The following is a 14653-nucleotide window of genomic DNA, read 5'->3' as shown; positions in this document are numbered from 1 at the left end:
TCGGTTATATCCCCTGTACTCGCCAAGATCCTCAATGAAAAATAGAACAATACAGAATAAATTGTGTGCTTATGTTATTATTTAATTTCAGAACTACTTTGGGTCAAGGTGAGTGGTTGGTTGGGCTCCTTAGTCTCATGTTTCTCTGAACCACACAGGAACATAGAACTAATCTGTACTTTTTCATTGAAACATGTGCTTTAACTTATAGGCACACAGTTGGCAAGTTATAGAAACTACATCATCTTCAGTTTTGAATTTATGCCTCATGTCTCATTAAAGTCAAAATTTTCACTAAAAGATATTTTGTTGCTATCTTCCCTCTGGAGCCCACGTTTCTTCTGTGCTTTAACCCAGATCATCCCCTTTTCACCCAGCAGTCACCCCCTACCTAGGAGTTCTCACTGATTTTTACTCCTTCCTCATGGTCCACGTTTAATCACAATACCACATAGTGGTTATTTGAGTGCTTGAATGGTTTTTGAATCATTCCCTTGTTTTTCATCCTTTGTAAACCAGTCCTGATCTGGACTCTCATTGCTCACTGGCATCCGTTTGGATTAATGCAACAGTTTTCTCAATAGTCTCCCAGCATTGAGACTATGCTTTTAGATTCTATGCTCTTTGGAGACACTGAAGGGGTCAATTGAAAACAAAAATCTGACCATGCAACTCCATCTTCAATTCTTTGGCTTGGTCCCCCTTTTCTGAACGGTAAATATCAAGCTCCTGAGTATGAGGTATATGATCCTGCATGAATACCTTTATCTACAGCATTAGATTTTCTTAAATTGTTATAAGTCTTTCTCCTGGGAACCTCTCTTTTTATCATGTGCTGTTATCTATGTGTTAGCATGATGATGAGATCTTCTACTGCTCCAGACCAGACTAAAGGTGCAACCTTCACTAGTTTCTAAAAAATGACTGTTCAAGTAACATGTAGTGGTACGTTAGAGCATGTATTTTTTATTAATGTTTATTTATTTTGAGAGAGAGAGAACGCATGGGAAGGGGCATAGAGAGAGGAAAAGAAAGAATCTCAAACAGGGATTCTATCTCACAACCATGAAATCATGACCTGAGCTGAATGCTTAACCACCCAGGTGCCCCAGATAGGCCAGGTATTTTATGGCAAACATCTCGTAACACTCGTTGTCTTTTGCACAAAATTTTACTTCTCTCACCATCATTTCTTCTCATTTGTTGAAGGCTACGCTATCTACCATGAGGGATATATCTATATATATTAATGTCTCTTTAATTTTTTTAATGTTTTTATTTTTATTTTTTTGAGACAGAGAGAGACAGAGCATGAGCAGGGGAGGGGCAGAGAGAGAGAGGGAGACACAGAATTTGAAGTAGGCTCCAGGCTCTGAGCTGTCAGCACAGAGCCCGATGCGGGGCTTGAACTCACGAAACCATGAGATTACGACCTGAGCTGAAATGAAGAGGTGGATGCTTAACCAACTGAGCCACCCAGTCGCCCCAAAATTTTTAATGTTTTCTTTATTTTTGAGAGAGAGAGCATGAGTGGGGGAAGGACGGAGAGAGAGGGGACGGAAGATCTGAAGCGGGCTGTGTATGCACTGACAGCAGCAAGCCTGATGCGGGGCTTGCACTCATGAACCATGAGATCATGACCTGAGCTGAAGTCAGATACTCAAAATGACTGAGCCACCCAGGCACCCCAGATCCATCTTTAAAACCATAATGAGGATATTCTCTTTCTATGTATACACATAACATTTTTTTAACGTGAAGAAATATAGATAATATACATACATAGGAGAATTGTTTGGACATGAAAGCTTTTACCCAAAAGAGCATAGGGAGATTTGTCTTGCCCCCATCCCCTCCCCAAGAGACCTCAGGTGGCTTCCTTAATTGTAGGCTACATTTTACTACCCTGTCCACCTGCCACTGTTGACATGGAATAGTCAAATGTGATAGATTCGTTTTGACAAAGAGACCATGTAACTTGATAGAAGGAGCCAGGATTGGATTAGGAATTAAAGTACTTGATTCCTAATCAAGTAACTGGTTCCATTATTGAGATACTATGTGTTTTGTGAAAAGGACATGACTCTTCTGGATCTCAGTTATTTTATCTGTAAGAGTGACATAGAATTGAATGGCTTCTATATTCTTTTCTGATTGTAGTAGATCTGAATTCCAGGACTATGTCTCCTTTTGTCTGTAGTTCTTATAGAAGATATTTCCATAGGGTGGTTTTAATAATTCTGGTAGCATTTCCAGTTTCGTATAGCCCCAGATTATTTACTAAACTTCTATCATTAGCCCATTTATTTTAGGTAAAAAGGTTATTCATTTAAAATGCAAATGGCCTTTGAATTTCCTGATAGGAAATTGTAGGGCACTAAGCAAGGAAGAGATACCACAGAAGGGCACCCCAGAGATGCTTGGGGGTCCAGGGTTCCTTATATTCTGCATTTATCTCTCCTATGACATGGTCATGCCATGTGCTCTGCTTGTCTGATAGTCTCTCTAAACCTTCCCATTGTCCCCATCTGGTTGGGAGGGGATGAGAAGGGAACTTGAATGTCCTCTCTAATCACAACTCTTTCAAGAGAAATCCTTAAGTTTGACTAAACAAATAATCATCACAAAACTCAGTATTAGATTCTGCACTAATTCTCGGGATACAAAGACCTAGGATTGCTTGACCTCATTTTGAGAAGTGCATATTTTAACAGATGCAATTCAGGAACATTTATATGCATTTTACTATTTTTAACAGGGACTCCTCATTATTTTTTTTAAAAATGTGAATGTCTTTAGTCAGCCTAGGTCTACTTTGGTATTATTCTTCTCATGCCTAAAGGCTGCAGTACTGTATTTCATGTGGCCCTTTTTGCTTACTTATGTCACTTTGATGACCACTGAAGTAAACAGATTTGTGACCCTGGTGGGGCATAATGTAAACAAATAATGTCATGTGCTTGTTTTTTCACTACCGTAGTGTGATGGTGTGATCAGGTAGAAAATGATAGGGACCAAGTCTCAAAGGCCTTCCTACTCTCTCTCAGGACCATACATCAGCCCACCCAGTTTATTCTTATGAGAACTTGATGCTTACAAGGAAAACATGGGTTTCAAAACTTCAGTTTGTAATGTTAACGAAAGGAGAACTTGATTTCACAGGAAGCTTATATTTTACATTACATTCTAGTGTGCCTTCATCCCAGTAATTTTTGGATTCAGTCTTTTATATTTAAGTTTTTAATCCTCTCGTCAGGAAACTTTTGGCATCAGGCAATGTGATGGCCACTGAGTTAAATAAAGTAGGGACTGTAAATGCTATGTCCTGGGTGAATGCCTCCAAAAAGATGGTTTAAAAATAGAAAATGCTTACAGAATTAAATTACTATGGTAATCTGAAGGCTGCTGGATTTCTGTTTTGTTTACAACTGTGTAACCCCAATTCTTTTGACACTTGACTTAAAAAACATAGCTCCCGGTCATGATTCTGTATTCCAAGTTCCAGCCTGGCACATAGTTTATAGCTAATGTGATTTAGTCTGGAGAAATGTGTTTCATAGCAGAAGTGATGATAACACAGCCATGGTCACAGTGAAGTACACAGTGAATTCACTGTCCTATTATATTTGTAATTTGTGGTCTCTGATAGGATGTCTGTTTCAGGTTGTCCAAAGCAGGGAGCATACCTGCACAATACCTTGTGGCCCATTTGCCGGAGGAAGAGTTGCTATGTTGGCATCCACTGTGGGAGCCTGATAAGAAGTTTCCCCTTCAGAACCTTCTCCTCTACTAGTCATTCTTGCTTTCAAAAGACCAGAAGTACTCATTTGAAAAGGCACCATCATTTCTTGCCCTACAGAAAGATTTTTCTGAAGGATAAAGGCATTGGAAAGCATATAGAGAAAGTTGGCAGTTTTGTACGTGTTGCGTTTGGAGGTCACGCAAGCCAATCAAAATTAGGCCTGAGGAAACTCTTTCCAACCCCCCTCAGCAAGGAGCATAAAACCAGGGCAGCAAACAGGTAGCCTTTGCCTTGAAGTGAGTTTAAAAAAATCTGCTCGATCCTCCCCTTTGTACCTGGATTTCCTGGACTCTGAGTCGGATTTATTGATTTAAAAATTATTGCTTTTTTTTTTTTTTTTTTTTTTTTACTCTTTGCTAATTTTCCAAATTTGGACATGGGCTCCCAAATACATATTTGCATTTTTTATGAATGCTTTTGAAGTGTAACTGCGGACAGCCCTCTCCTGCTTATTCAAAACCACTATACACATGGCATTATTTTTGTTCATTAGACTTTCAGGCCTGCTTTTCTGAATTAGCCCTCTTATTGGGCTACTTATACTCAGAAGTCCCCAATCATAGGCAACGTCTCACAAATTCGGAGCCTCGGTTAAAAAAAAATATACATATTGGTGGGAAGACTAGAAGAAAATAACCCACAGGCTATGCTGACATAATGCCGTTTCACCATCTTCACTTTTACTCGGGAAGTATGATGCTTTTAAACGTGTCTGTCTTTTTAGCTTTGAAAGAGATTTGGGTTATGTAAATAAAAGACCCAAATGGTGTGCTGTGTGACTGATTTCACTGATGATCTTTCACAGGGAGGGTCATTTACCAAACGTGTCACAGTTATAATTAAGAGCAGAAAGTCGGAGGGAAAATATTTGTAATACATAGGAGGAAAAGATATTACGCAAATACATTATAAGTTCCTCTAAATCAATAATAAAAATGTAAAAGTCATTAATGAAACAAGTAACAGCGCAGTAGAAAGACCGCAAAAGAGAAAGAACATTAAAAGCCTGTCATGAGATAACACTCTTCACACATCATATTAGTAACATTCAGGTTGTAACTTTCAGTACTCTTACCCATAACCATAGCTCTTTCCTTAGCGCTTGAAAGAATTCTGTTCCTCAACCCCTTTGGAATTACACGGGCCAAGTGATGAGTCCTGATGGGTGGCAAGAAGGCAAATGTGTTATTATTGGATCTCGACATGAACATGGTCTCTCTTCTCCTTCTATGACAACCTTCAAGAATATTTGTTCCAGATGGCTTAGTGACAAGCTTAGAAGAGAAAATTTTGGTGATAGACAAAATTGTGTTTGTGTTAGACCACTGCGATTTAGGAGTTATGTATGTATTTAATTTTTGCTTGGCACCAAAACACTATTTTGACTGCTACAAAAATTAGAAGGTGACATCCAATGGTGCTAGCTGTGTGGAGAAGTGGGCACCGATTGCTGAGGAGACTGTCAATTGCTCCACTTTTTTCCGGGAGACATTTAGCAATTTGTATCCAAACAAAATTTGCATGCCAATTAACCAACAATTTCCTTTCTATGGTTCTATCTAACAAGGATACTTTGACAGAGGTGAAGAAAGATGCCTCTTGCAGGAAAAAATTTTAGTGTTTATGTTATTTATTTTGAGGGGGGGGGAGAGAGAGCAAGCACTAAGCAAGGGGGGGTGGGGGGGCGGGGAAGAGAGAGAATCCCAAGCAGGCTCCGCACTGTCAGTGCAGAGCCCAATGCCTACGCGGGTGTCTCAATCTTACCAACTATGAGATCATGACCTGAGACAAAATCAAAAGTTGGTTGCTAACTGACCTAGCCACACGAGCGCCCCAGCCGCTTGCATAAAATTTTTAAACAAACTATTGAAAAGAACTAAACATCGATGAGTAGGCAAAATAGTTTATCCAGAAAAAGATACGCAGCCATCTAAACAAAGTACTCTTACATTTACTACCACGACAAAACACTCTCGGTATATCAGAGTGAACAAGCGAGCTATAAAACAATAGCAAGCTTTTAGAGTCTTCCATATCATACCTAGTTACACATAGAAGGGAATGTAATTTTAAAAGTTAAAACATTTTTTTTAATGTTTATTTCTGAGAGAGAGCATGAGCGGGGGAGGGGCAGAGAGAGAGAGAGAGAGAGAGAGAGAGAGAAGGAGACACAGAATCTGAAGCAGGCTCCAGGCTCTGAGCTGTCAGCACAGAGCCCGATGTGGGGTTCCAACGTGGGAACTACGAGATCATGACCTGAGCCGAAGTCGGACACTCAACTGACTGAGCCACCCCGGTGCCCCTAAAAGTTTTTAAAAACTGAGACAAATGGATACATGTGAGAAATAGATTTGAAAGACTTGACTTTCAGAGAAAGACTTGAATAACTAAGCTTTTGAACAGCTGTTGTTTAATATGAATAGAGCAGGTGAGGGGGCAGACCTTTGGGATTTATATCACACATTGAGTTCTGCGGACTTGTTATGACTATCATATCGTACTGTGTAACCTAAAAACTCATCCATGGTAAAATATTTGTATAATTTTAGGATTTTTAAAAATGGTTTATACCTTAGCTTTTTATTTTTTAAAGTTTATGTATCCATTGAGAGAGAGAGAGAGAGCCAGCAGGGGGAGGGAAGAGAGAGAGGGAGAAAGAGAATTCCAAGCAGGAATTCCCACACTGTCAGCACAGAGCCTCACTTGGGGCTTGGACTCATGAACCATGAGATCATGACCTGAGCTGAAATCAAGAGTCAGAGGCTTAACTGACTGGGCCACCCACGTGTCCCCATACCTTAGCTTTTAAAATTCATAGTAGAAATGTGACTATAGATTTTGGCTTCATTGCTAACAGATGCAAGGTATTTGGTAGTTGTTACTAGTCTCGCTTCCTGGGAATAAACAAAACTAAATCATTTATGTGTAAAAACCAAAACAAGTAAAAGCAGCTATTAAATGGAACATATTTCTAGCTCAAGATGTTACAGGCATATGTGCTTATATCTTGTCCTCTTCCAAACTCCAGTGAAATGACTCAAAGGATAAAAGAAAAGTTTAAAAAAAAACGATGATTCAGTATTAATGTTAAAATAAGATTGGATGCCTTACATAAGCCAGAAATAATAAGTGACTCTATTAGGGGAAGAATATCCCAAGAAGGGTGGAAGGGTAAAAAATTCTCAAAGGAACACCATTAATGTTCAGTGGGGACAGGATGAGGAGTGGGATATTTCGTAAAACACAAACACTGATATGACCTCTACCTCCAAAATGGGTAAATTGCACAGTACATCTCACTCTCACCTAGACCTAAGTAAAGAGGCATGCCACCTGATGCCTAGAGGCTGCTTTGGCTGCTCGCCCCCCCCCCCCCCCCCATAGGACAGTCCTGACTGTTACCTAGGGGTCTTCATTGAACTGGGAAGATCCCATGACTTCAGAATCTCCTGACTCCTGGAAAGAAAACCTTGTTTATAATGAAAATCATCGTAAAGGCTTTATGTCCAATAAATTTTACTAAATGACTGGAATATGTGTGGATTAATGGTAGAAAAATTAAAATTATTTGGTGTGTAAAAGAAATAAGAGATAACTGTATGACACTCTTTAGGTACATTATTATTATTTTTTCTCCTTTCTACAAGGTAGTGTTCCCTGATGGTAAGAGTAACCAGTCATCTAAAGATTAATCTACTTCCACATGTCTATTTAAAATACTTCTGGAGTTTTTTTCTTAACACATTGTTGGGGTCTGAAGAAATAGCTTTCCATAATACTCTCTTAATTTACTACTAGGTCATTAGAAGTGACTTATTTTATTATTTACTTGAGAAGAAAAAAAAAACAATATATGGTGTATATTTCTATCTCATTAGATTTTTGGAAAATTGTATTTTAGTAGATATTAATAGGTTACTAGGAATTGCAGTCAATTGCTTTAGAATAATTAGCTTATTTCTTTTTTATGAGTCAATCAAAGTACTTAATATGCTAATTTGCATTGTGAATATTCAGGTAGCTTACAGGCCATGCTGTTTCCTGGTATTATTCCGTCATGGAACATTACTCCCTAGAATCTCTTGTTATTATCTCTTAGCATTTTGAGTTTCAAAAAATAGCTTAAAAAGTTGCATTAGAATTTTTTAAAAAGTACCAGAATGTGTAAAACATGGTCTTGTACAATATGATTGGGTTTGTTTTTATACCAGTGGCCTTTTTAAAAGAACTTTTCCTCTACTATGAAATGTAGAGTTAGTGTTAAATGAAGGAAATTGTATTGCAAATTATTTCTAGTTAACATCCATTGTCATACCACAAGAGATGTATTCCTCGTGATGAGAACTTTTAAGAGCTCCTCTCCCAGCAACTCTCAAATATACAATACGATATTATTAAGTATAAGCATGTTAACTAGACTTACTGTGGTGAACATTTTGCAATATAGATGTATATTGAATCACCTCGAGGTAATATAATGTCATAAGCAGTTACACATCAATATCTATCTATCTATTGGCAAGGAATTTGATAAGTGGATTCTAAACCTCAGAGAGAAAATGAAGGTCCAAAATTTGTTAAGATAGTCCTCAAGTAGAATACTTGAGGAACTTAGAAAATACCAAGATAGATGAAAAAACTCTACTGTTGCTATTCGTTACAGAGCTAGACAGGCTAATGCAGCTGAATAGAAAGCAGAAATACAGATGTACTTGTGCATATGACAGTGATGAATTGCACATTACAGGGGATAGAATGAGTATCAGAGGATATTCAGTAAATGGCAGGGGACAATTGATTACTTTATCCCATGCACAAGAATAAGTTTTTGATGGACTTGCAATTTAAATAGGAAAGGCCAACATTTTAAACTTTAATAAAAATTGGGGGAAGGATTTATCACTTTGCAAAAAGGAATGTTTTCTTAAATAAGGTGTGAACATTGCAATAGTTGTTTAAAAGTCTGATCAGTATTACTAAATAGAATTGGAATTTCTGTCCTTCAAAGGAACATCATAAAGTAAATGAAAAGAGAAGCCAAAAACTTGGAGAAGATAGTTGCAACACATATAGGCAACGAAAAATGCATATTCAGAACATATAAAGAACTCAAAAGCAGTAAGAAGTCCATCAGAAAAATGAGCAAAAGACATAAACAAGCATTTCACAAAAAGGCAAAGCTCAAATAGCTCACATCCATTTCTAAAAATAAACGCTCAATACCATTAGTCCTCGGGGAAGATAATATTAAGTTATAAGATACCATTTCACATCCATATATCATCAAAAATAAAAATCTTACCATACCAACTACTGGTAAAGAAGTATAGGAGTAGGAAAAAAAATACTTCTTGGAAAACTTGTTTGAGGAAAATAATGTATTCAAGATGAATTAATATAGTCTCACTTAGAAATGAAAATATTAATTTTTACTGTTTTAAATTGTTTTAATATGTATTTATTTATGTATTTATTTATTTTCAGAGAGAGAGAGAACACAAGCAGAGGAGGGTTAGAAAAGAGAGAATCCCAAGCAGGCCCTGCACAGGCGCAGAGCTTGTCCCAGGGCTTGAACTCATGAACCATGAGATCATGACCTGAACCGAAATCAAGAGTCAGATGCTTAACTGACTGAGCCACTCAGGCACCCCAATTTTTACCTTTGTAAACACTCAGAATTGGTGCAGGAAGATTCAGTATATTTTAAAAAATGAATGTTGAGGTGGAATGACCATCTCTTCCTGTGCTGACATACAGATGGTGACATAGGATACATGGTCTGGGTACATACACATATATAAAATGACCCAGCCTCTTTCAACTGGTTGAAGAAAACTTAAAAAAAAATTAAGTGTTTATTTACTTTTGAGAGACAGAGAGAGAGAGAGAGAGAGAGACAGAGAGAAAGCAGGGGAGGGGCAGAGAGAGGGAAACAGAATTCAAAACAGGCTCCAGGCTCTGAGCTGTTAGCACAGAGACCAACACAGGGCTGGAACTCACTAACCATGAGATCATGACCTGAGCTGAAGTTGGATGCTTAACCTACTGAGCCACCCAGGCTCCCCTGGAGGAAACTATTTAATGGAGGAAATTTAAAAGTTTCTGAAACAATGATGCTAATCTAATTAGCTAAGCCTGGATGGGATGGGATATATTCGTAGGGGGAGATAAATGGCTGGGGTAAAGAACAGACACAGTACAGTAGAAAATGTGACTGTTGCCAGGCAGATGGAATATCAGTTCAAATAAGGCAGTGGGGACAACAGATCTGTCATTACAGTCTAATGCAGTACTTGCTTCTTATATTTAGGTGCTATATGACAATGGAAAACACTTGTACCAGCTCATGCAAGAGAATCTGAGCAGGTACAATTCTGATCTCGGTAGTGAGACAACTCTGAGTAATTTAAAAAGCAATTAGTATCACAATGATTTTTTTCCCAGAAAATAGAAAACAGAGTTAGCAAGGACAGGCTGACCTTGATGCTTTACTCAAGAGCAATCTGCCTAAAGCTATTTACAGCATGACATGAATATGTGCTCCTCCTTTTTGGTTTGGCTCATAAATCTGCCTTGGGAATGAACTATTAAACATGGATTTAATACACAGGACTCTGTGTTGGTGTGTGGGCGGCAAACAAAGCTGCTGGCACAACCTGGGTCTGCCCTACCAGAGTTTTCCGGTGTGAGGCCATCTCCTGTGAGAGAAATACACAGGAAGATGAGGACAGTAGGAAGAATCACTTTTCTGTTTGTAACTTTTCGAAATCAAATCTAATTTTAAAGTATTATAGCTGATTTTACAGCAAACTCTTCCTTCGACAGAAAGAGCATGGCCTTGGGAGCATGGGCTTTTACTCATGCACTTAAAAGGAATCTTCCATCATGGCTCTCAGAAATAAGTGCAGAATATTTTAAATGAACTTTGCAACAGGGGAAGTGCCTTTCAAATAAGATGGAGTAGGTTTTAAACCTTTCAAACATCTTGGATAAGCACCCTCCAGCTCTTTCACATTTCTTCAGTGCCCTTCTCACATGCAGACACTGCATATTTCCCACAGATTTTGACTTGAGTTCTTGGAAGCTTAAGTACGTGGAATGACATAATTTTCCATGGTTGTCTAAAATGTGATGGCATTTTGTTTTTTCTACAGCTTCCATGAAAATGGTTTCTATTTTTTTTTTCCTTTTCTGAGAAATGAAATGCGTTAAAAGAGGCATTGATATACTTTGCCCAAAGCTACGGCCATATGGAATCAAATGGGAACAAAGAGATGATCACTGGGACTGGAAAGACAGAAGTCACTGGACCCTTGTTAGAGCAGGTAGGCACTATCCTGGTAGGCACAGAGTCCTCAGTGGAATGGCTGAAAGGAGATGCGGAGGTCTTCTGCATCAGCAAAAGTGTTGGCTAAATAAAGGTAGGTTCCATAAGAGTAGGTCAATGCATAATCTATCAGGAAATGAAAATAAGTGAATATAAATGCAGATCAATTCATGGATGTGGTGGTGGGAAGATGAGGAAATCTATTTAGAATGATTCTATTTCCCCAGGGAAGATGAGGAAATCTGTTCAGAGTGACTCTATTTTCCCAGTGAAATAAGAAGCAAAGTCATCAGGTGAAAAAGAGAAAGAAGAATGGGTGTTGAGAATTTGAAAAGAGAGGATAATAATGAAATAATCATCCTGAATTGACTAGGAGTGAATTGATTAAGAGTGAATTGACTAGGAACATTAGAGTACAGTTCCTGGCTAATGTAAAGGTCAAGTAGACATTCAGGTGGTGAAGAATCAGAAAGGCCAGGGTAATGGATTGATGATATTTATGAGATTGAGACATTGTTCCAGTGGATTACTAAAGCAAGCTAGCTGGGAAGATAAGAGGTTATCATCAGAGAATGGAAGGTGTGCAGAAATCAGGGTGACAAAGCTATGGAATGGCCACTGAGTAGGTTTGAAATTGGTCTTTTACATCGGTATAGAAATAACCCAGAATGATAGCATGAGTGTTGGTGAAGAGAAATATCACAATCTAGGACTGTGGTATGAGAGAGAGAGAGAGAGAGAGAGAGAGAGAGAGAGAGAGCGAGCCAAGGACATAAACAGTTGTCTTTAAAAGTGAGTGATATTATCTGGTGGTTTGGGCTTCAAGAAGTAATGCTTCTTGAGGACAAGGGAAAACGATTTGGCAGATGCAATGAAGTTCACTGTGGGTATCTACTGTCTTGGAAAAGCATCACATGACAACAATTATTAGAATGAGTTTGAAATCAGATTAACTTTTACCATTTAGTAGATGTGGTGTCCTTATGTAAATAAGTTCTGGGAGCTCACTTTACTCATCAGTAAGTTGGGAATATTTTCTGTCTCATAGGGTTGTTTTAAGGGCTAAGTGAGTTAAATGAGGGTAGATGCTTGACACATGGTGATGGTTCAATAAATGTGGATATTACCTACTTGCAGGCTGTGGAAGAAGCAGTATGGGAAGACAGAACTGTGCCACATCTTAACAGTAACGCAGGGTAAATTATGCTCCCGGGAAGTAATCTAGTTTCAGATAGAGCAGCAAACTGCTCTGAGGGTAACCTGAAAATGTAGGATATTTTGCTGACAGCCAACTCAGATTTCACAGCTCCAGTGGTAGCCTCAGATATGTAGGAAGATTGGATTTATAATACACTAGGCTAACAATCCTTGTGGTAATGGGTGAAATGGAAGTCTTCCATTAGTGTCTGTAATAAATAGCTTTGTAACATGTGTTGGGATTATTCTAATATTATTTTCAGAAATTCTAGTTATGACCTAATTATAACCTCTTTCTCAATTTGACCTCTCATGTGGTTGGTAGACATTTAGCGAGTCATGACACAGTATCGTGAGCATTTTCAACTGACTTGAAAATTCTAAGTGCATGAGAGAATGGGGAAAACAACGTCTCACCTCTGCCAAAATACTGTGCATTTAGTTTGATTCACCTGGAAAAAATTAAGTAAGAGAAGCAAAACATAATTAATTTAGAACTATCAATAAACATGAGCCTAATTTACCTAAACAAATCCAGCTATGTAAGACATAAAACAAGAAGACTATTGAATAACCCCGAATTATGTAGGGATTGGGAGAGTTTTATTTATTTATTTATTTATTTATTTATTTATTTTCTTTATATATGAAATTTATTGTCAAATTGGTTTCCATACAACACCCAGTGCTCATCCCAAAAGGTGCCCTCCTCAATACCCATCACCCACCCTCTCCTCCCTCCCACCCCCCATCAACCCTCAGTTTGCTCTCAGTTCTCAACAGTCTCTTATGCTTTGGCTCTCTCCCACTCTAACCTCTTTTTTTTTTTTTTCCTTCCCCTCCCCCATGGGTTCCTGTTAAGTTTCTCAGGATCCACATAAGAGTGAAACCATATGGTATCTGTCTTTCTCTGTATGGCTTATTTCACTTAGCATCACACTCTCCAGTTCCATCCACGTTGCTACAAAAGGCCATATTTCATTTTTTGGGAGAGTTTTATTTAGACCTACATCCAAATTTGGATTTTTCTGTTCACTTGTAATTTTCCAGCTTTTTGTCAATTTGTCTCGTCATTTGTACATTGCTTTCCTTTCCCCCAAATCATGTACATTCGTGCTTCTTCCAGCAAAAGAAGTTATAATACAAAGTAAAACACACAGAATTTTTTAAGGAATTAGTGAAGCAGTCAGATTGTACAATAACTTTTAGAAAAATGCACTAAGGGAGTACTTACTGATTCAAGTGCAAATAATCACAGACAAGTGGAAGAGGTAGAAGATTTGCAAATGGAGGGCTATGATAAAGGATAAAGGCAGGTGCCAATACAGCTCAAAAGTTCCCAATCCCCCAAATCTCTGAGGTTTTAGAATTTTACCCTAGATATCTTGTTAGTACATTTGTGAAAAAATTTAGTTTCTAAACTGCAAACTCTTTTTTTCTTTTAGGTCCCACTGTTAAAGATTCATATATGGTGCATTTTGAAGGAAGGAAATGAATATAAACAAGAGGAGCCAAAAATGATATGATTTGAAAATCAAAAAGCAATAAAGCATATGATAGCTATTACAGATGTTTGCACAAATTAGAAACCCCGCTGGCTTTCTAGAGCTTTTCTAGGTCAGCACAAATAAAACATCACATTAGGGATGGTCTTCCCCTTGAGGAAATTTTGTCCTAAATTTATCGGTTGACTGATAAGTTATGCTTTACCATAAGAAATTATTAAGTATTTATGAAAGTGTTATTTTAGAAGGAATAGTACTGTTTGTGAAGAAAGGGATTATTGATTTATTGCATTATCATCAGATTATTGCTAACAAAATCACAAAAAATTTTATCTTATTCGCTCATTTTTCTTTTCTTCCTTTAGCTTTTAATTTTAATGTCAATCTTCTCCATCTTTATTTCTTTATCTTGTCTTTTTAGTTTTTTACATTTATGCCTCACAATGACAGCTTCACTGTGCGACAAATACATATGAAAATGAAAAATGTCAGTCATGTTCAATTGTAGAGCAAAACTTAAAGACTAGTCTTTCATATGACTTAGGAAAGGAATGAAAAAATGCCCCAAAGGGCTTGAATTTTTCTAACATAAACAATTCCATCCAAAATAACAGGAAGATAGTATAGGGAAGTAAGGAGAATATACACGTATATGAATGCACAGATACAAACACTGATGTTAATTCAGGACAGGCACCTACTTTGGTAGATCCATTACTAAAAGTAAAAGGAAACATAAAATTATTTAGCAGGAGATAAAATCTGAGCTCTTAGGGATATACTTAAACAGAATTTGATATCTCACTAAATTGACTAAGTGCA

This window comes from Herpailurus yagouaroundi, unplaced genomic scaffold, assembly GCF_014898765.1.
Source record: "Herpailurus yagouaroundi ecotype Mexico unplaced genomic scaffold, PumYag 28, whole genome shotgun sequence".
NCBI classification, from domain to species: Eukaryota; Metazoa; Chordata; class Mammalia; order Carnivora; family Felidae; genus Herpailurus; species Herpailurus yagouaroundi.
This window is presented reverse-complemented; position numbering follows the sequence as displayed.